Here is a 20,538-nt window from a genome sequence, read left to right on the forward strand (position 1 = left end):
AAAAAAAAAAAAAAAAAAAAGAAATTATTTATTTAGGGACCACTAGATTTGGAATCCTACCAAATCCCATTACTGGTCTATAATCACACAATATTTTTTACCTGCATCATTCCATTTGTTCCAACAACCTGGTAATGTAGGCTGGGCAACAGTTCATTGTTAATGTTTTACAAACAGAGAATCAAACTCAGAGAAAAGACTTGCCCAGAGCGTCGCAGTCTCCAAGGATGAGAGTAGGACACAGGCTGCTGGAGCTATGAATCTTGCTGTTGCACTCAGTCGTCCTCTTTCGCCTCACTCCTCTCTTGTACTGCCCCCCAAACTGCGTGTACATCTCTCCCCTTGCCATTGGCCTACTGGCTACAAACAGCCACCAGCTCAGCAAAAACAATGAGAGTAAATTGGAACTACTCTTTCAGGCTCCACTTCCCGAGCCATCTGGTCACCCTGACTTTCCACAACACAGGTGCAGTGGTTTGCAGATTGTCATCAGTCTTCACCTTCACTTAAAAGTCACGTTGACTCTCTACAGCACCAAGCTGCCATAAGCATTCTTTTTCTACAGGCAGGTACCTAGGTATTAATCCTAATGTCACACTAACCCATTTGAAAAACTTGCAACTTCATTTACTTTCTCTGAGGTAGACAATAAGCTCAGAAATTGTCCTGAAAGCCAAGGATTTCCTGTGATGGGCTCACTGAAAAGCATCTGACCTAAAGCCCACTCTGCACTTTGCCGAAAAGCAGAAGCAACCATCTCCACACCACCAGCTCAGAGTCCCAGCCTGCTGAGCCTCCAAACCCAGCCCCATCCGTATCTCTCACACGTGTCAACCACTAGCCTATCCTTGCTTTCTAAAATTATGTCCTTTCAAAAATGTTATGTACATAGGGCTGGGCGCAGTGGCTCACACCTGTAACCCCAGCATTTTGGGAGGCCAAGGCAGGCAGATTACCTGGAGTCAGGAGTTTTGAGACCAGCCTAGCCAACACGGTGTAACCTCATCTCTTAAAAAATACAAAAATTCAGCCAGGTGCACTGACTCGTCTGTAATCCCAGCATTTTTGGAGACTGAGGCGGGTGGATCACTTGAGGTCAGGAGTTCGAGACCAGCCTGGCCAACATGGAGAAACCCTATCTTTACTAAAAATACAAAATTAGCCAGGTGTGGTGGTGGGCCCCTGTAATCCCAGCTACTTGGGAGGCTGAGGCAGGAGAATTGTTGGCCCCAGGAGGCGGAGGTTGCAGTGAGCTGAGATTGTGCCACTGTACTCCAGCCTGGGCAACAGAGGGAGACTCCATCTAAAGAAACAAACAAACAAGCAAAAAAAAAAAAAAAAAAAAATTAGCCAGGCGTGGTGGCGCATGCCTATAGTCCCAGCTACTCAGGAGGCTGAGCTGGGAGAATCACTTGAGTCTGGGAGGCAGAGGTTGCAGTGAGCCAAGATTACGCCACTCCAGTCCAGCCTGGGCAACAGAGCAAGACTTTGTCTCAAAAACAAAAACAAACTCTAAATATAAATATATATATATATATATATATATATATATATATATATCATGTGCTATGTAACATTTTGGAATTGGCTTTTTTTCAATGTAGAGTAACTCCCTAGAGATTCATCCAAATTGTGGTATAGGTTTTTGTTTTTATTATCTGAAGTCTAACATTTAAAAAAGTTTTTCTATTTAGTTTTTTTATTATTAATGAAAATCTGTAACCAAGGTTATTGAAAGTAGGTGCCACTTCCTAGCTAGGAGATCTTGTGGATTACTTCATGTCTCTGAGACCCCATCTCCTCACCTTTAGAATAGGCATCAAAATTAGGACTTTATATTATATTTCCCTTATTAATGGAGGCTAATTACAAAGATGCAATACCATGTCTTCTTTAGTCACAGAGTAACTCCAAGTCCTCACATTTCTGAGACTGGGATAAACAGCAGGTCTCATGCACTATTTTGAGTGAAAAACATTTGATTCCATGATCTACTTTTTCTGAGACCTCCTGTCATTCATACTATCTTGCAGAAAGGATCTGATTGGGTTGGTTTGTCATTTCCAACATAGAGAACCTGTAATGGGCCCACACCAAACCCCTTGAAAGGTGTTTTCCTCTCTGTGGTTCTCTTGCAGAAGCACTAGGAGAATCTTTACACTTCTCTGTCTGGCCATCAGTCAGAACCAACTGAAGATGGAGGTTGCCTTGGAGGTGATGCCCATGTCACAGAGGTGTTCTGGCTGAGGCTGATGACCACCTAGCAGATAGGGACTAAAAGCAGAAAAGCAGAGAGTTAAACTTATCCTCAGTTTAGTTCTCTGTAGACCAAGAACAGAAGTGATTTTATCAAACATAGTAAAAAATGAAAAGTCTCCATTCAGCCAGTGTTCTCAGAAGACGACTCTGGATTTGACAGGTACCTAGTGCTTATTGGACCCCCATCAAAGACAGCTATTCTGCAAGGTTGTTATAAGGAGCAAAATTCAATGGCCAGGACAACCTTCGGCCAACTCTAAAGCCCTATGTAAAACACCAGTTATTTCACCAAGTCACCTGATTTAACATGAATTCAGTCTTCTCTACGCTTTTTGTGTATGAGCCACTGTAAGAAGAAATTTCTGGGGTGTGTTTGTGTATGTGTGTGTATGTGTTTTTTAAATAAGAGTGCCTGGTTTTTCATAACTAAGGAAACTAAGAAAATGAAAAGTATATACGGTTGTCCTTCAGTATCTGAGGGAGATTGCTTCAGGATTCCCTCAGGTAGCAAAATCTATGGAAGCTGAAGTTCCTGATAATAAATGGGATAGTATTTGCATTTATCCCATGCACATCCTCTCGTATACTTTCAATCATCTCTAGACTGCCTGTAATACCTAATACAATGTAAATGCTATGTAAATAGTTGTTATACTGTACTGCTTTAAAATTTGTTATTTTTTATTGTTGTAGTGTTTTCTGTTTGGGGGTTTTTTGTTTTGTTTTTCTTTTCCAGATCTTTTTGTTTCGTTTTGTTTTGAGACAGAGTTTTGCCCTTCTCGCCCAGGCTGGAGTGCAGTAGTGAGATCTCTGCTCACTGCAACCTCCATGTCCCAGGTTCAAGTGATTCTCCTGCCTCAGCCTTCCAAGTAGTAGATGGGATTACAGGCGTCTGCCAACATGCCTGGCTAATTTTTTGTATTTTTAGTAGAGACGGGGTTTCACATGTTGGCCAGGCTGGTCTAGAACTCCTGAACTCAGGTGATCCACCCACCTCAACCTCCCAAAGTGCTGGGATTACAGGCGTGAGCCACTGTGCCTGACCCAGATATTTTTGATCCATGGTTGGTTGAATCTTCAGATGGGAGGACCAACTGTATATATATATGGTGTATGTATTTGCTTGTGTTTCTGAAAGGAGACAGTAGAGTTCAGTACAGAGCTGGAAACTAGCGCCCCATGGTTCCTGTGAAATGTCTGTGTCCAGGAACATACAGAATCAGATGATCGCTTCTGTGTTTGCTATGATAAGGGTTACACGGAGGCCATCAGGTAGGAGATGACACAGAGAGCACAGGCTGGAGCACAGGTGGGTCGCTAGGCATATCCAGGGTCCTGGGCTGATACAGTATCTGAAACAGAAAGCATCCAATGCTTATGGGGTACTGGCTCTTTCCTCAGACTCCACATTTGAGACGCAGAGGAACTAAAACTCCATCTTTGTGTATGTAGCAAGTTTTCACCTTTCAGCTTTGAAAATGAAAGTTTGTTTTAGGTCAGGTTCAGCCTGGAGAAATGAGAAAATCACCCACTGGGATGAGCCCTTCCGCCTTCAACACTGTAAATAGCTTTTTCCACTTGGCAGGGGTCTCCTTGCCACGGTAACAAGGAGCTCTTGCTGGCTGCCCCGACCCATGTGACCGCCAGGCCTTCAGGAGGTCTGTGTGTCCCCACACTTTGTGGTCTCTGAGCAGTCCAGCCCTGCCCGCCATCACTTCGGGCACTTGACATTTCAGGAAATCCTGAGCCCAGATTGCAGGCCCTCTTTTTCCATGATGATACCCACTACATTGGAATGGTGGATCTGTGATAGCAACAGGAGCAATGATATACATCTTTGTATATCCCTGCCCTCCCTAGATCCCAAGTCCTCAGTGCCCCTTCACTTCCTGGGCTTCCTTTACCCCACCCCAATATTTGCCATGTTTTCTTGTGTTTCGTGATTTTTCTGTCAGCTCCTCTGACATGTGAGGTCCTTCAAAGCAGGACTATGTTTTTTTCTTGGTATCTCTTCTTTTTTTTTTTTTTTTTTTTTTGAGTCAGAGTCTGGCTCTGTCCCCCAGGCTGGAGTGCAGTGGCGGGATCTCGGCTCACTGCAAGCTCCGCCTCCCGGGTTCACGCCATTCTCCAGCCTCAGCCTCCCGAGTAGCTGGGACTACAGGCGCCCGCCACCACGCCCGGCTACTTTTTTGTATTTTTAGTAGAGACAGGGTTTCACTGTGTTGGCCAGGATGGTCTCGAACTCCTGACCTCGTGATCCACCCACCTCGGCCTCCCAAAGTGCTAGGATTACAGGCTTGAGCCACCGCGCCCGGCCTTTTCTTGGTATCTCTTGCCGCTCGCAAAATGCCTAGGACATAATAGGTGCTCTATAAATGTTTGTTGAATGAATACAGAAAAACCAGAGCGCCACCATGGGTAGGCGAGTGGGATGGGGAAGGCCCTGAAATCCAGAGCACAGGAGGAACTGGGCATGTGTGTGCATGTGAGGGCTAGGTAGGGAGATTGTTGTGGACAGAATAATGGTCCGTAGAATAAAGGTCCACATTCTGATCCCTGGAACCTGAGAACATGTTATGTTAAACACAAGAGGGAATTCTGGTTGCAGATGGAAGGAAAGTTGCTCATCCCCTGGTTGTGAGGCCGAGAGATTACTGTGGATTACCCAGGTGGGTCAGGGTAATCACAGGGTTCTTACAAGTGGGAAGCAGGAGAGTCAGAGAAGATGTGATGACAGAAGCGCAGGCTGGAGTGAAGTGGCCTCGAGCCACAGAAGGCAGGTGGCCTCTAGAAGGTAGAAAGGTCAAGGAACAGATTCTTTCCAGAGCCTCCAGAAGGAAAGCATCTGTGCTAGCACCTTGATGTTAGCCCTTTGAGGCCCGTTTCAGACCCTTTCAGACAGGGTCTCACTCTAGTTGCCCAGGCTGGAGTGTGGTGGGGCAATCTTGGCTCACTACAACCTCCACCTCCTAATTTCAAGGGATTCTCCTGCCTCAGCCCCCCGAGTAGCTGGGATTATAGGTGCCCACCACCACACCTGGCTACTTTTTTGTATTTTTTGTAGAGACAGGGTTTTGCCATGTTGGCCAGGCTGGTCTTGAACTCCTGACCTCAGGTGATCCACCCACTGCAGCTTCCCAAAGTGCTGGGATTATAGGTGTAAGCCACTGTGCCTCTTCACATTTCAGACTTTTGACCTGCAGAACTATAAGATAATAAACTTGTGTTGTTTTTAAGACACTAAGTTTGTGGTAGTTTCTTAACAGCAGCTATCGGAAACTAATACGGAGGCTAAGCCTAGGGGAATGGGGGGAATCCTCAAGAAGGAACCGAATAGAGCACATAACCCTGGAAAAGGCAATGGTTGTGTTGGAGGAGCTCAGTCAGCATCCACAAATACCTTTCCCGCTGAATCACCCTAGATCAAAAGTCATTGACGGTAAGATCACCACTGGTACGCAGCTCAACGTGTGTTGCCTTTAGCCTCCCCAAATAGTGTGAATACCTCTAATATTTGAGAGAAGCCATAGTAGAACATAGTGTAAAAGAGTCAGTCAAACCTGGGTTTGAGTTTCTTTCTGCCACCTATTGACTGTACTAGCTTACAAATAATGTAACCTCTCGAAGCCACAGTTTACTTCTCTGTAAACTGAAGATAAATCTGTTTCTTAACTAGAAAGATTGTGGTGAGGATTAAATAACACATATAATGTGTTTAACATAATGCCTGCCATATAGTAAACATTGGATAAATATTATCTATTACTAAAAACATATATACTAGGAACTTTTATAACGAGGTTGTTTGAGTTATCTCTATACTCCACACTGACTCAATCATATCTAGAGTCTGTAGTGAGTTGTGGGAACAAAGAGAGCAACCGGGATGGTCAAAAGGATGTCTAGGTCAGCAGTGGTGGCACACCTGGCCCCCTTGCATTTTCATAGGAACTTTACTGTTCAAAACACTTTCCCATCTATTACCTCAAACTATCAGATAAGGTTAATACGTATATGTGTGTGTGTACTGGCTGGGTGTGGCGGCTCACGCCTGTAATCCCAGCACTTTGGGAGGCTGAGGCAGGAGGATTGCTTGAGGCCAGGAGTTTGAGACCAACCGAGGCAACATAGTGAGATCCTGTCTCTACACACACACACACACACACACACACACACACACACACACACACAAGGCTGGGTGCGGTGGCTCATGCCTGTAATTCCAGCAGTTTGGGAGGCCGAGGTGGGCAGATCACTTGAGGCCAGGAGTTTGAGATCAGTGTGGCCAACATGGCGAAACCCGTCTCTACTAAAAGTACAAAAATTAGCTGGGTGTGGTGGTGGGCACCTGTAATCCCAGCTACTCAGGAGGCTGAGGCGTGAGAATTGCTTGAACCTGGGAGGCAGAGGTTGCAGTGAGCCAAGATCATGCCAATGCACTCCAGCCTGGGTGACAGGGTGAGACCTTGTCTCAAAACAAACAAACAAAGATGTCTAAAGGAATGGGGAGGTTTGACATAAAAGTTATTTGAAATATTTTCAGGACTGGCTACATAATTTGTGGGGCCCAGTGCAAACTGAAAAAGTGGGTCCCCTTCTTCAAAAAAGTATTAAGAATTTCAAAATGGAATGGCCGGGCGTGGTGGCTCATGCCTGTAATTCTAGCACTTTGAGAGGCCTAGGCGGGCAGATCACCTGAGGGCGGGAGCTCCAGACCAGCCTGACCAACATGGGGAAGCCATGTTGGTCTCTACTAAAAATGCAAAAATTAGCTGGGCGTGGTGGCACACGCCTGTAATCCCAGCTACTCAGGAAGCTGAGGCAGGAGAATCGCTTGAATTCGGGAGGCAGAGGTTGCAGTGAGCCGAGATCGTGCCATTGTACTCCAGCCTGGGCAACAAGAGCAAAACTCTTGAGCAAAAACAAGAGAAAAAGAAAAAAAAGAAAAAGAATTTCAAAATGGCAACATAAGAGCATTAAACCAAGGTTGGGGCCCTTCTGGACACAGTGCCCTGTTGCACAGGTTGTGCACCCAGAGGGCCCCAAACATTCCCACATAAGAAGGGATAGACTTGACCTCAACAGAGAAAACTAGAGCTAAGGGGAAGAAACTACAGACATAATATAAGGCAGAACTTTGTAACAAGCCAATCATGGGAGCAACTTGGGCACTTATGTCCCCAAAGTTGTTTAAGCAGAGGGTGGGCAGCCACTTTATAGCGACTTTATTGATTTATTTGTTTTATTTATTATTTTCTTCTTCAGAAACATGGTCTCACTCTGTTGTCCAGGCTGGAGTACAATGGTGTCATCACAGCTCACTGCAGCCTTGACCTCCTGGCAAGAGGAGCGACCCTCTTGCCTCAGCCTCCTGAGTAGGTAAGACTATAGGCACATGCCACCACTCTTAGCTAAATTTTTAAAATTCTTTGTAGAGATGGGGTCTTTCTATGTCGTGCAGGCTGGTCTCCAGCTCCTGGGCTCAAGCGATCTTCCTACCTAGGTACAGTTACTTTATATTAGAGAGCACAGAGCTTGTTATCACTAGAAATGTACAGTCTGAAGAAATGAAAAACTATACTTATTGACGTCTAAAATTATTTTAAGTTCTGAAACTTGAAAATTCTATCAAATATTTTAATAAAGGGGATTTTTAAGAGCGCTCAAATTTTTCTCAAGAATTTAATACAAGCTGGGCACAGTGGTGCACGCCTGTAGTCCCCGCTACTTGGGAGGCTGAGGCAGGAGGAGTTGAGCCCAGGAGTTTGAGGCCAGCCTGGGCAAAATAATGAGACCCCCCCATCTCTAAAAACAAACAAGCAAAAAAACTTCATACGATTTTGAACAATATAGAAAACACACACACACCCCTTTTTCCTACCATCACTGCTTTTGATCTATTTGCATAGCTTTTTTCTCAATCTTTTTTTTTTTTCTTTTTGAGATGAGGTCTTGCTCTGTCACCCAGGCTGGAGTGCAGTGGCATAATTAGAGATCACTGCAGCCTTGAACTCGTAGGCTTAAGTGATCCTCCCACCTCAGCCTCCTGCATAGCTGGGACTACAGGCATGTGCTACCACACCCTGCTAATTTTTTTTTTTTTTTTTTTTTTTTGAGACGGAGTCTCGCTCTGTCACCCAGGCTGGAGTGCAGTGGCGCGATCTCGGCTCACTGCAAGCTCCGCCTCCCGGGTTCACGCCATTCTCCTGCCTCAGCCTCTCCGAGTAGCTGGGACTACAGGCGCCCGCCACCACGCCCGGCTAATTTTTTTTGTAATTTTAGTAGAGACGGGGTTTCACCGTGGTCTCGATCTCCTGACCTCTTGATCCACCCGCCTCGGCCTCCCAAAGTGCTGGGATTACAAGCGTGAGCCACCGCGCCCGGCACCCTGCTAATTATTAAATTTTTTTGTAGAGATGGGGTCTTGCTATGTTAACCAGGCTGTCTCGAACTGCTGGTCTCAAGTGATCCACCTGCCTCAGCCTCTCAAAGTGTTGAGATTATAGGCATGAACCACCACACCCTGCTTTTCTCAATCCTTATAAGCATGTATTTATTTTTTAAGGCTATTGTAATTACTCTAGTTATGCACAGTTTTTATGTCCATGTACTGTAATGATTACATAATAGTCCACTGAATGGACATAGTACAATTTATTATTCCCTAGTTATTGGGCAACTCAGTTCTTTCCAAAGTTTCATTATTATAAAGAGCAATGCTCCAGATATTTTTGCATACACAGCTCTTCTTTACTCTTGAAATACTTTGTAGAATAATTAGAACTCATTTGGTTGCAAATTGCAAAGCTCAGTGGAGTAGCCTAAGTGAAAGCAGTTATGTTAATAAGCACATAGGGCAGTCACGAAGATACGATGTGCAAGACACATAGAAACTGGAAAGTTGCCAGACAATCCCCCTCACCCTTCTCTGGTCTCTTATTTCCTTTAGACTTTCGCTGCCCATACCTTGTTCCCTGCTCCCTTGTAACTTTGGCCTGCATGGGGACTTTCACTCTGTTGCCCAGGCTGGAGTGCAGTGGCTTTATCATAGTTCACTGCAGCCTCAAACTCCTGGGTGCAAGTGACTCTCCCACCTTAGCCTCTCAAGCAGCTAGGACTACAGATGTGTACCACTATTCCTGGGTAAATTTTAAATATTTTTTTGTAGGGATGGGGTTTCACTGTGTTGCCCAGGCTGGTCTCAAACTCCTGGACTCAAGCAATCTTCCCACCTTAGTCAAGGTACACTACTTTCACGTGTACAATTCAGTGGCATTAAATACATACATGTTGTTGTGCGACCATCATGCTATCCATCCCAATAACTTTTTCATCATCCCAAACTGTCACTCTTTTCTTTTCTCTTTTCTTTTCTTTTTTTTGAGACAGAGTCTGTGTCACCCAGGCTGGAGTACAGTGGTACAATCTCGGCTCACTGCAACCTCTACCTCCCGGGTTCAAGTGATTCTTCTGCCTCAGCCTCCTGAGTAGCTGGGACTACAGGCGTGCGCCACCACACCTGGATAATTTTTTGTATTTTTAGTAGAGACGGGGTTTCACCATGTTGGCCAGGCTGGTCTCGAACTCCTGACCTTGTGATCCACCAGCCTCGGCCTCCCAAAGTGCTGGGATTACAGGCCTGAGCCACCGCACCCGGCCAGCTCTTTTCTTTTAGTTATGTTGCTATGATTATTTCAGATGTGCTTCCTGGGTCCATCCTTTGACGTGTGTGATAGGGACACTCCCTAAAGAAGGGAACAGGGTGGGTAGGCACTCCAAGTGTCTATAGAAAATATCACAGTTCTACAATTCTTTAAACTTTAGAGAACACTCTCATACATTATTTTATGCAGACGTCTCAAGGAAGGACTTGCTGAAGTAGGAAGTGGTTATCCTTATTTTACAGGAGAGTAGAATGAAGTTGAGAAAATCTGATTTGCTCAGCGTTTCCCAGTTTACTTCTAGAGTCAGCACTGAAGGTCAAGTCTCCTTAACTCCAAGTTCTTACCATTTCCATGACATCTCACGGATGTGTTTCCTCAGCTAAACTTTATACTCACTTGCTTATAATTCCTACTACACATTCTATATCAGATGATGGGAAGGAAGAGAAGAATTCTCTGACTAGAACTCATGGATGGGTTGCGTCTAGAAACTACAGGTCACAAGAAGCTGGTTTAGCTTGCCAGTTTCTATCCTGGTATGTAGGAAAGGCAATAATGAACTCTATTGTATGTACAATGTGATGATTCTGTGAAACCACGTGAAAGGTTGGGTTAATGACCTCTTAATCTTTACCTCGAGAAAATCCTAAAGTATTTTCTGGAAAAAAATGGCATTACTAAGAGAAATTTATTTATTTATTTATTTATTTATTTATTTATTTATTTATTTATTATTTATTTATTTATTTATTTATTTATTTATTTATTTATTTATTTATTTTGAGATGGAGTTTCACTCTTGTTGCCCAAGCTGGAGTGCAATGGTGCGATCTCAGCTCACTGCAACCTCCGCCTCCCAGGTTCAAGCGATTCTCTTGCCTCAGCCTCCCAAGTAGCTGAGATTACAGGCGCACACCACCATGCCTGGCTAATTTTTTGTATTTTTAGTAGAAACAGGGTTTCACCAATGTTAGCCAGGCTGGTCTTGAACTCCTGACCTCAAGTGATCCGCCTGCCTCGGCCTCGCAAAGTGCTGGGATTACAGGCATGAGCCACCGCACCCAGACACTAAGAGAATTTTTAAATGAGATAGAGAAAAAAAAGATACCATGAGAAACAAAATGGTGAATTTCAGCTGGTGTTTCATGGTTTGTATGGAGAAACATATTTTGTCTGATTGGCTTGATTACTTTTTTTTAAGTGAAAAACACCTTTGCCATAATTCTTCATTTTATAGAGAAACCACAGGAAGAAAGCTTGTGTGAACTCAAGCTACCCCATAGTACCTAACAACTAGATTAATGTTTGCCATTAGAAAATCTTTCCATTAAATTAATGGCTACCTTTTCGGATTAGACACTCACCTTCCATTTGGCACTCAGAGTCATTTCCTTGTCACTTGTTCCAAAAGAGAATTACTTAGGAAAACTGAAGACCTTAGGGTGATGAGCTTTTATTATGTCTGTCCTGATCCTTCCTTTTGTACAAAATTTATGAATTCTCCTTGCTCTTCCATATCAAGTCGTGTATCTTCTCTTTGGCTTTCAGCCTGATCCCACCCCATCTGTGCCATCCTGATCTCACCCTATTTATATGCCATCCCATTTTCCTCAGCTCTTCAATACCAGTTATGTTAATTTCCTTGTAGTTATCAAATACGTTATATTCAGCCAATCTCTATGTCTCTACCCACGTTATACTTGCCTTTCCTTTTATCCATGTGGAATACCTTTCCCCTTTACCCATCCTGAATAGTAAAATCCTACTTATTCTCTAAGGCTTTTGATCCATATCAATTTCTTATTTCTGTGAGTTTGTATAGCTTATAAATTACTATTATCATTTATTAAGCATATATTGAGTGCCAGGCACATTATCTCTACTCCTTATTACAATTACACAAGGTAATTATCATCATCTTCATTTCATGAAAAGGGAAACAGAAGTTTAGAAACGTTACATAATTTGCCCAAAATCACACACTCGAAATTGCTAAGCTGAGGAATGAACTGCAGGAGTGATGGATTCGAAAGCTCTTAACTCTGTCTACCTATACTTTCTCTTACGCTACATACTATACGGAAGTGTTTCCTTTTTTTTTTTTTTTTTTTTTTTTTTGGTACTATGGGAGTCTCACAATGTTACCTAGGCTGATCTCAAACTCCTGGCCTCAAGCAGTCCTCCTGCCTCAGCCTCCCAAAGCACTGGGATTACAGGCATGAGCCACTGCACCCAAATGGGCAGTGTTTTCTAATTGTTTTGTGTGCATTAGTCTCTCCTGAGTTTGTTCATGAAATCAGATACTATATAATTTAAGAGTTGTATTCAGTCACTAGTTCTGGAGATACAAGAGTTGAGGCCAGGTGTGGTGGCTCATACCTGTAATTCCAGCCCCTTGAGAGGCCAAGGTGGGAGGATTGCTTGAGGCTGGGAGTTTGAAACCATCCTGGGCAACATACCGAGACTCCGTTTCTACAGAAATAAAAAAATTTTTAAATTTTATTATTTAAAAAAATTTTATTATTTTATTATTATGTTGAGCACAACACCTGTCATTCTAGCTCCCGGTGATGATCGCTTGACCCCAGGAGTTGGAGGCTGCAGTGAGAGCGCAAGAGTGACAGCACAAGAGTCTGTCTCTAAAATCCAAAAACAGTAACATAGCCTCTTTTTGCTATTTCCTCTGCCATCCCCAGGGTGGGGGCCTTTTCCTTGTGTTAATCAGATGGCTGTTGGAAGTCCAGCCTTCATATTTCTGTTCCAGGCAAGAAGGAGCAAAGGATTAAGGGTAAAGGGTAGGCTTCCCTGCCAAATTTTAAAAAGATTTTTTCTAGAAGTCTCACTAATAGCTCATTGGCCACCAAATTTGCAAGGAAGGCTGGGAAATATTTTATAGCCACGTACACTGACATACCCAACAATAAAGGTTTTTTGTTTCCAAGAAAGAATGGCTATTAAGTAGTGGTCTCTGCCACAGAGACCCATGTCTCAGTCTTTTACATTTTCATAGCACCTAATAGGTGCCCCATAACACTGGTAGGCAGTCTAACATAGAGAAATAGACAGTAGCAAAGGTAATTTAAAAAATGGATGCATGAAGAAACTGAGAAGATGGCCATATGTAGTTTCTAATTTATAAGTACTTTATAAGAAAATAGATACCCACTTTCATGTGCGTCCGTGTGAAGAGACCACCAAACAGGCTTTGTGTGAGCAATAAAGCTTTTAATCACCTGGGTACAGGCGGGCTGAGTCCGAAAAGAGAGTCAGCAAAGGGTGATGGATTATCATTAGTTCTTATAGGTTTTGGGATAGGCGGTGGAGTTCAGAGCAGGGGTGGATCTCACAAAGTACATTCTCAAGAGTGGGGAGAATTACAAAGAACCTTCCTAAGGGTGGGGGAGATTACAAAGTACCTCTTAAGGGTGGGGGAGATTACAAAGTACATTGATCAGTTAGGGTGGGGCAGAAACAAATCACAATGGTGGAATGTCATCAGTTAAGGCTATTTTTACTTCTTTTGTGGATCTTCAGTTACTTCAGGCCATCTGGATGTATACATGCAAGTCACAGGGGATGCAATGGCTTGGCTTGGGCTCAGAGGCCTAACACCCACTGATTTCTCCCTAAACAATCCTGCTGTCACTCAGGCTTCATGTATGGAAGGATTATAACAGTAACGTCAAGGTTAAGAAAATAAAGCCAGGTCATTTGAAATTATTTTGAGTGGATTCATTGTATTTCCTTTAGCCTTTTTTTTTTTTTTTTTTTTGCATATATTGTGTTTCCATTTATGAAATTGGCATTAGAAAATGTTCCATTTTGCAGAAGGGCTCGCTGTAAACAACCACTTCAGACAGAATGACCAGTACTCAGACAGTATCTGATGAGCACTTAGAACAAAAGAGTAAATTACATTTCCAATAGAAATTAGCACTGTGCATTCTGGAACTCTCCTGAGTTTCTTATCTTGATTTGCAAAATAATTCAAAGCTTTAAAGAAAAATCTAGGCTGGGCGTGGTGGCTCACGCCTGTAATCCCAGCACTCTGGGAGGCTGAGGTGGGTGGATCACCTGAGGTCAAGAGTTTGAGACCAGCCTGGCCAACATGGCAAAACCCCATCTCTACTAAAAATACAAAAATTAGCTGGGCGTGGTGGTGCATGCCGGTAGTCCCAGCGACTCGGGAAACTGAGGCAGGAGAATTGCTTGAACCCAGGAGGCGGAGGTTGCAGTGAGCTGAGATCGCACCACTGCACTCAAGTCTGGGCAGCAAAGCAAGACCCCATCTCACAAGAAAAAAAAAAAAAAAAAAAAGAAAAATCTGGGGTAATTACCTGAAATGTTTCTCCAGCCCCTAGGTTAACATCAAGAGAGGGTCTTTGAGGCCGGGCGCGGTGGCTCACGCTTGTAATCCCAGCACTTTGGGAGGCCGAGGCGGGCGGATCACGAGGTCAGGAGATCGAGACCACGGTGAAACCCCGTCTCTACTAAAAGTACAAAAAAATTAGCCGGGCGTGGTGGCGGGCGCCTGTAGTCCCAGCTACTCGGAGAGGCTGAGGCAGGAGAATGGTGTGAACCCGGGAGGCAGAGCTTGCAGCGAGCCGAGATCACGCCACTGCACTCCAGCCTGGGTGAGAGAGCGAGACTCCGTCTCAAAAAAAAAAAGAAAGAAAAAAATGTGATTTGGAAAGTTAAGTGATTTTTTCCGAGGTCATAGTGCTAGCAAGTAGCAAACCTAGGATTCGAGCCAGGTCTTCAGATGCTAAATTTAGTGAATTTTTAATGATTTTACTGCTGGCTAACTATTCTCTTGCCTTTATCCATATTCCTGTGTCAATAATACTATTTTACCCTGTGGCCTCACCTCTTTGCTTAGTTGCTTAGATAAAAATCATGTTGATTTTTAGTGAGGCCGTGGTTGGGAAGCACCATAGTGGACATTTGCTAGTTTTCGACATCCCTGACATCCCTTTTCCTCCTCTTTTGGTAAATGTATTCTAATTTCTTTCTGGATAACCCCCTCTTCCCTGACTTGGAATCCATGTTTCGGGTGGGCTCTAACCCTTGCTTCGGGAATGGGATCTGCGGATCCCCCTAAATCAGTGTACCTATTCCTCTTGGCCACTGCAGTTCGGATTGGTCTGTAATCAGTCAGGACCTGTAAGTCTTTTTGCCAGTGCTTCTGTGAGCAAGCACTCTTCTCCTGTTGGCCTGAACCTGGAAGAATGTGTGGCTGGGGCTGCTATAGCCATCTTGCTGTTCTAATTGGTGAGGCCTGTCCAAGAATGGGGCTCACACAGTGAAAACAGAGCTCAGAGGGGAGGAGGAAGAAATCAGGTCCTGGTGTCACTTTTTTTTTTTTTTTTTTTGAGACAGAGTTTCGCTCTTGTTGCCCAGGCTAGAGTGCAATGGCACGATCTCGGCTCACTGCAACCTCCGCCTCCCGGGTTCGAATGATTCTTGTGCCTCAGCCTCCTGAGTAGCTGAGATTACAGGTGCCTGCCAACACGCCCAGCTAATTTTTGTATTTTTAGTAGAGATGGGGTCTCACCATGTTGGCCAGACTGGTCTCAAACTCCTGACCTCATGTGATCTGCCCACCTTAGCCTCCCAAAGTGCTGGGGTTACTGGTGTGAGCCACCACCCTTAGCCTTGTTTTTTTTTTTTTTTTTTTTTTTTTTTGCTTTGGACCAGGCCATTCTTGAAGCCAGAACTACCTCCAAGAACTTTCAGTTCTGTGATACGACAAGTTCCATTAATGCTTAAGCTAATAATGTATGTTGGGTTTTCTGTTACTTTCAACTGCAAGAGGCTTACCTGTTACAACAGACTTTCTCAATTCAATTTCACCCAAGTTAATAATCAATTAGGATTCAACAATAAAAAGACAAACAACCCAATTTAAAATGAGCAAATGATATGAATAGACATTTCCCCAAAGAAGATGTACAAGTAGCCAATAAACTCTTGAAAAGATGTTCAACATCATTAATCATTAGGAAAATGCAAATCAAAACCACAATGAGATATAACTTTACACCCCCTAGGAAGGCTGTAATAAAAAATATGAACAACAAGTGTTGGCAAGGATATGGAGAAATTAGAACCCTTGTACCTTGCTGGTAGGAATGTAGGTGGTACAGCCACTTTGGAAAACAGTCTGACTGGTCCTCAAATGATGAAACATAGAGTTACCAGCTATTCTACTCCTAGGTATATACCCCCCAAAAATGAAAATATATGGCCACAAAAAGTTTTGTACAAGAATGATCATAGTACTTGTATTCATAACAGCTGAAAATGGAAAACAACTCAAATGTCCAGCAATAGATTGGATAAACACATTGTGATATATTCATACAAAGGAATACTACTCAGCAATAAAAGGAACGAGCCACTGATACATGCGAAAAAAAAAAAAAAAAGGATGAATCTAGAACCATGGTGAGTGAAAGACACCAGACACAAAATAATAAATATGGTATGACTCCATTTATATGCAGTCCCAGAGCAGGCAAACTAATCTATGGTGATAGGATTAGAAAGTGGTTCCCAGCTGGGCGCGGTGGCTCACGCCTGTAATCCCAACACTTTGGGAGGCCGAGGCAGGCAGATCACGAGGTCAGGAGATCGAGACCATCCTGGCTAACACGGTGAAACCCCATCTCTACTAAAAATACAAAAAATTAGCTGGGTGTGGTGGCGGGCGCCTGTAGTCCCAGCTACACGGAAGGCTGAGGCAGAATGGCGTGAACCCGGGAGGCGGAGCTTGCAGTGAGCCGAGATTGTGCCACTGCACCCAGCCTGGGCAACAGAGCGAGACTCCATCTCAAAAAAAAAAAAAGAAAGTGGTTCCCTCAGCCGGATGTGGTGGCTCACGCCTGTAATCACAGCTCTTTGGGAGGCCGAGGCGGGTGGATCACGAGGTCAGGAGATCGAGACCATCCTGGCTAACATGGTGAAACCCCGTCTCTACTAAAAATACAAACAATTAGCCCAGTGTGGTGGCGGGCGCCTGTAGTCCCAGCTACTCAGGAGGCTGAGGCAGGAGAATGGCGTGAACCCAGGAAGCAGAGCTTGCAGTTAGCTGAGATCGTGCCACTGCAGTCCAGCCTCAAAAAAAGAAAGTGGTTCCCTCAGTGAGAAGGAAAGGGGGTTTGACTACAAAGGGACAAGAGGATAAGACAACTTTCTGGAACTTTAGATGGTAGTTACAGGAATGTGTACAATTATCGAAATCTATTGGCCAAGCATGGTGGCTCAGGCTTGTAATACCAGTGCCTCAGGAGGCTGAGGTGGGAGGATTACTTGAGGCCAGGAATTCAAGACCAGCCTGGGCAACATAGCTTGTCAAAAATAAAAAATAAAAATTAGCCCAGTATGGCTATGTATGCCTGTGTCTCCAGATACTCGGGAGGCTGAGGTGGGAGAATCACTTAAGCCCAGGGGATTGAGGTTGCAGTGAGCCATGATCACTCCACTGTACTTCAGCCTGGGTGACAGAATGAGACCCTGCCTCTAAAATAAAAAAAAAAAGTCATTGAACTGAACCTTCAGATCAGCGTATTAAATACTTCACTTAAAAATAATTAATAATTGAAATGATACAGAGAAGATTAGCACGGCCCCTATGTAAGGATGACAGGAAAAAAATAATTCTATGTTTTAAATGTTTACTGCTTCCTCACTTTTCATGAGAAAAAAAGCATCCACTGAATTTATATGATCTAACAGGTGTGAAAAATTCCCTATCAAAAAATATCATTCCCCACCAACTTAAGAATAGACTGAATTTCCCCTGATTAGTTTCTCCTTTGATATACACATTGAAAGCCCTAAACAAAATGCTATGTTAGTTTTCCCTAATGAATAATGTATGAAGTTGGTTCTCCTCCCTCTTGGCAAGGTACTGCAACCCACTATTGACTATGTTAAAGTCTAAAAATAAAGAAGATAATAAAAGTAATAAAATGGTGATTACCTTCTTCAAGTTGCTTAGAAGTCCGAAGAAGCACCAACCCTTACAAACTAAATTTTCACTTTGGCTGACTCAGTCTCATTTCTTTTTTTTTTTTTTTTTTTTTGAGATGGAGTCCTGCTCTGTCGCCCAGGCTGGAGTGCAGTGGCGCAATCTCGGCTCACTGCAAGCTCCGCCTCCCGGGTTCACGCCATTCTCCTGCCTCAGCCTCTCCGAGTAGCTGGGACTACAGGCGCCCGCCACCACACCCGGCTAATTTTTTGTATTTTTAGTAGAGACGGGGTTTCACCGTGGTCTCGATCTCCTGACCTCGTGATCCGCCCGCTTCGTCCTCCCAAAGTGCTGGGATTACAAGCGTGAGCCACCGCGCCCGGCCAGTCTCATTTCTTAATGTTTTCTTTACATCACCCCACCTCCCAGCCTTATGCCTCATCACTTACTACCTACTGATCAGTTTAATGGGCCTCAGAAAGGCTATGGAAATCCTAAAATGCAGAGTCATTTACGAACTTCCCTCACATGAGCCCTCCCGTCCCTATGGGTGCGCTGGAATATCCATTTTGTTGGTGATTTATGGGTTAGAAAGAGCCCTTAATTGCTTCACTAGCATGGACTTCTCTGTGAGCAAGAAAAAATAAAAAATAAATGGCAATGTGGGCTCCTTTGAGAGAAAGGAGAGGGGACATTACACAAGAAAAATGTTATTTTCCAATATCAAGAAAATTCATTAGCAAACACATTAAAATGCACTCAAGTAGTCATCACCCCGAATTGTTTTGGAAAAGGCCCTGCTTTGGAAAAACACAGGGCAAAAACATTACTCCTGTAGCTTGGCACAATGAGATGGCAGGATGACAAGTGTCTTATTCTCTACTGTGCCTTAATATTTACAGGACATCTGCTACTGTGTATTTCTCCCTCCCTCGAGTCACCTTTATCACAGTCTAACGTTGTGTTATTGCTGTTTCCCATGTCCACCTGTTACAGTGATAAGACACAGCTGTACTCCTCCAGTGTGTGGGAAGCAAATGAGTCTGAAAGTCAGGAGGCTGAGCTTCTAGTTCCATTGTTGCACTAACTATGCACTCTTAGGCAAATATTGCAAATTCTCTTGGTTTTAGTGTCCTCTCCTAAAAAAATGGGAAGTATAATAGACATGGTTGCAATGAAATGGAAGCTAAGTCTTACCCCCAGGCATTAGGGGTTCCTCAGGTCATAGAACCAATATATAGAAAAGGGGTGATATATCCTTAACAGCAGTAATTAGATTGCTGCTACCTAGTGGGGATAGACAGGGAGAGCTATGTTTAGAACTCAGGGATTCAATGAACAACTTTTTAGCATTCCCAGGCCCAGTGTTCTGGTCAACGGAAAAGTGCAGCCACCTGCTGAAGTGCCGACGGAAGGAAAGAACAAAAGTGGGAGGTGGAATAAGGTAGCCTTGAGTACCAATGTACGCCTTGTCACCAGCTGCAGAAGCAGGGATTATACCAGCTATAATTTAAATCCCTTGGTCATTTCTCCTTCTCCCCAAACCTTGTATTTTAAAAGAAAAACAGGCCGGGCGCGGTGGCTCACGCCTGTAATCCCAGCACTTTGGGAGGCCGAGGTGGGCGGATCACGAGGTCAGGAGATCGAGACCACGGTGAAACCCCGTGTCTACTAAAAATACACAAAATTAGCCGGGCGTGGTGGCGGGCGCCTGTAGTCCCAGCTACTCGGAGAGGCTGAGGCAGGAGAATGGCGTGAACCCGGGAGGCGGAGCTTGCAGTGAGCCGAGATTGCGCCACTGCACTCCAGCCTGGGCGACAGAGAGAGACTCCGTCTCAAAAAAATAAAATAAAATAAAATAAAAATAAAAAAAATGAAAAACACTGGAAGCGGCTACCATTTTAGATTCAGGCAGACATGTGAGCAAATTCTCATCACTCTGGATCTACTCTTTGCCTAGCTCCATTCTGCTGGGTTCCCTGGGTGGTTGACCTAAATGCATTATATCCACAGATTCTCTTGTCTTCTGGTTTCTGGTTGGGTTCAGCAACAAGGAGCACAGACAGAAGACTGGGAGAGGGAAGGGAGAAGAGCAAGATCAGGATATTCATCCCCTTTGTATGAAGTCACTGTGCTGTGGACTGGCTCTGTCTTTCCACTAGAGGTCATAGCTCAAGTTGAGCAGCTCTCTCCACATAGCTCTATCCCCTGGTTCTGTTAAAGCCTTTCTTTCCCTGCCCCAAAGGGTGGGAAAGGCACCCCAAGTTACTAGTTCTAGAGTATTTTGTTACCACTTTTTAGTTCCTTAAACCTTGCCCACACCTTCGTAGATGGTCCTTTTAAATTAAACTCTTCTTAAATTACCAAATTTGTACAAATAAATAATTTCTTTTCTAGTGGAGCCCTAACTAATGTGGACAAGTTTCTTATAGGAACCACAAGCAGTAATTGTAAAATCAGATAAGATTTATTAAAATGTGTGTGAAGTTTCTTTGAAGAATATGCCTTTGTAGAAGTTCAAATGAAACATATGCAATACATAATAGAAAAATGCATATAGCATATATGTGCGGTTTGAATTATAAAATGAACATCTATATAACCAGTACTGTGATCCAGATATAAAATATTGCTGCCTCCCCA

General features: G+C 43.8%; 1 protein-coding gene and 1 non-coding gene across 3 annotated transcripts in view; both read left to right on the top strand.

Annotated features, from left to right (window-relative positions):
- JAK1 (Janus kinase 1) overlaps positions 1–20,538 on the top strand; it is a 235,316-nt gene that overhangs the window by 21,415 nt on the left and 193,363 nt on the right. The window lies entirely within an intron of this gene.
- LOC116458129 (U6 spliceosomal RNA) lies at positions 17,493–17,594 on the top strand. The gene has a single exon (XR_004245203.1). It is a non-coding gene; the product is annotated as a U6 spliceosomal RNA (small nuclear RNA).

This window comes from Hylobates moloch, unplaced genomic scaffold (genome assembly GCF_009828535.3).
Source record: "Hylobates moloch isolate HMO894 unplaced genomic scaffold, HMol_V3 SCAFFOLD_18, whole genome shotgun sequence".
Taxonomy (NCBI): Eukaryota; Metazoa; Chordata; class Mammalia; order Primates; family Hylobatidae; genus Hylobates; species Hylobates moloch.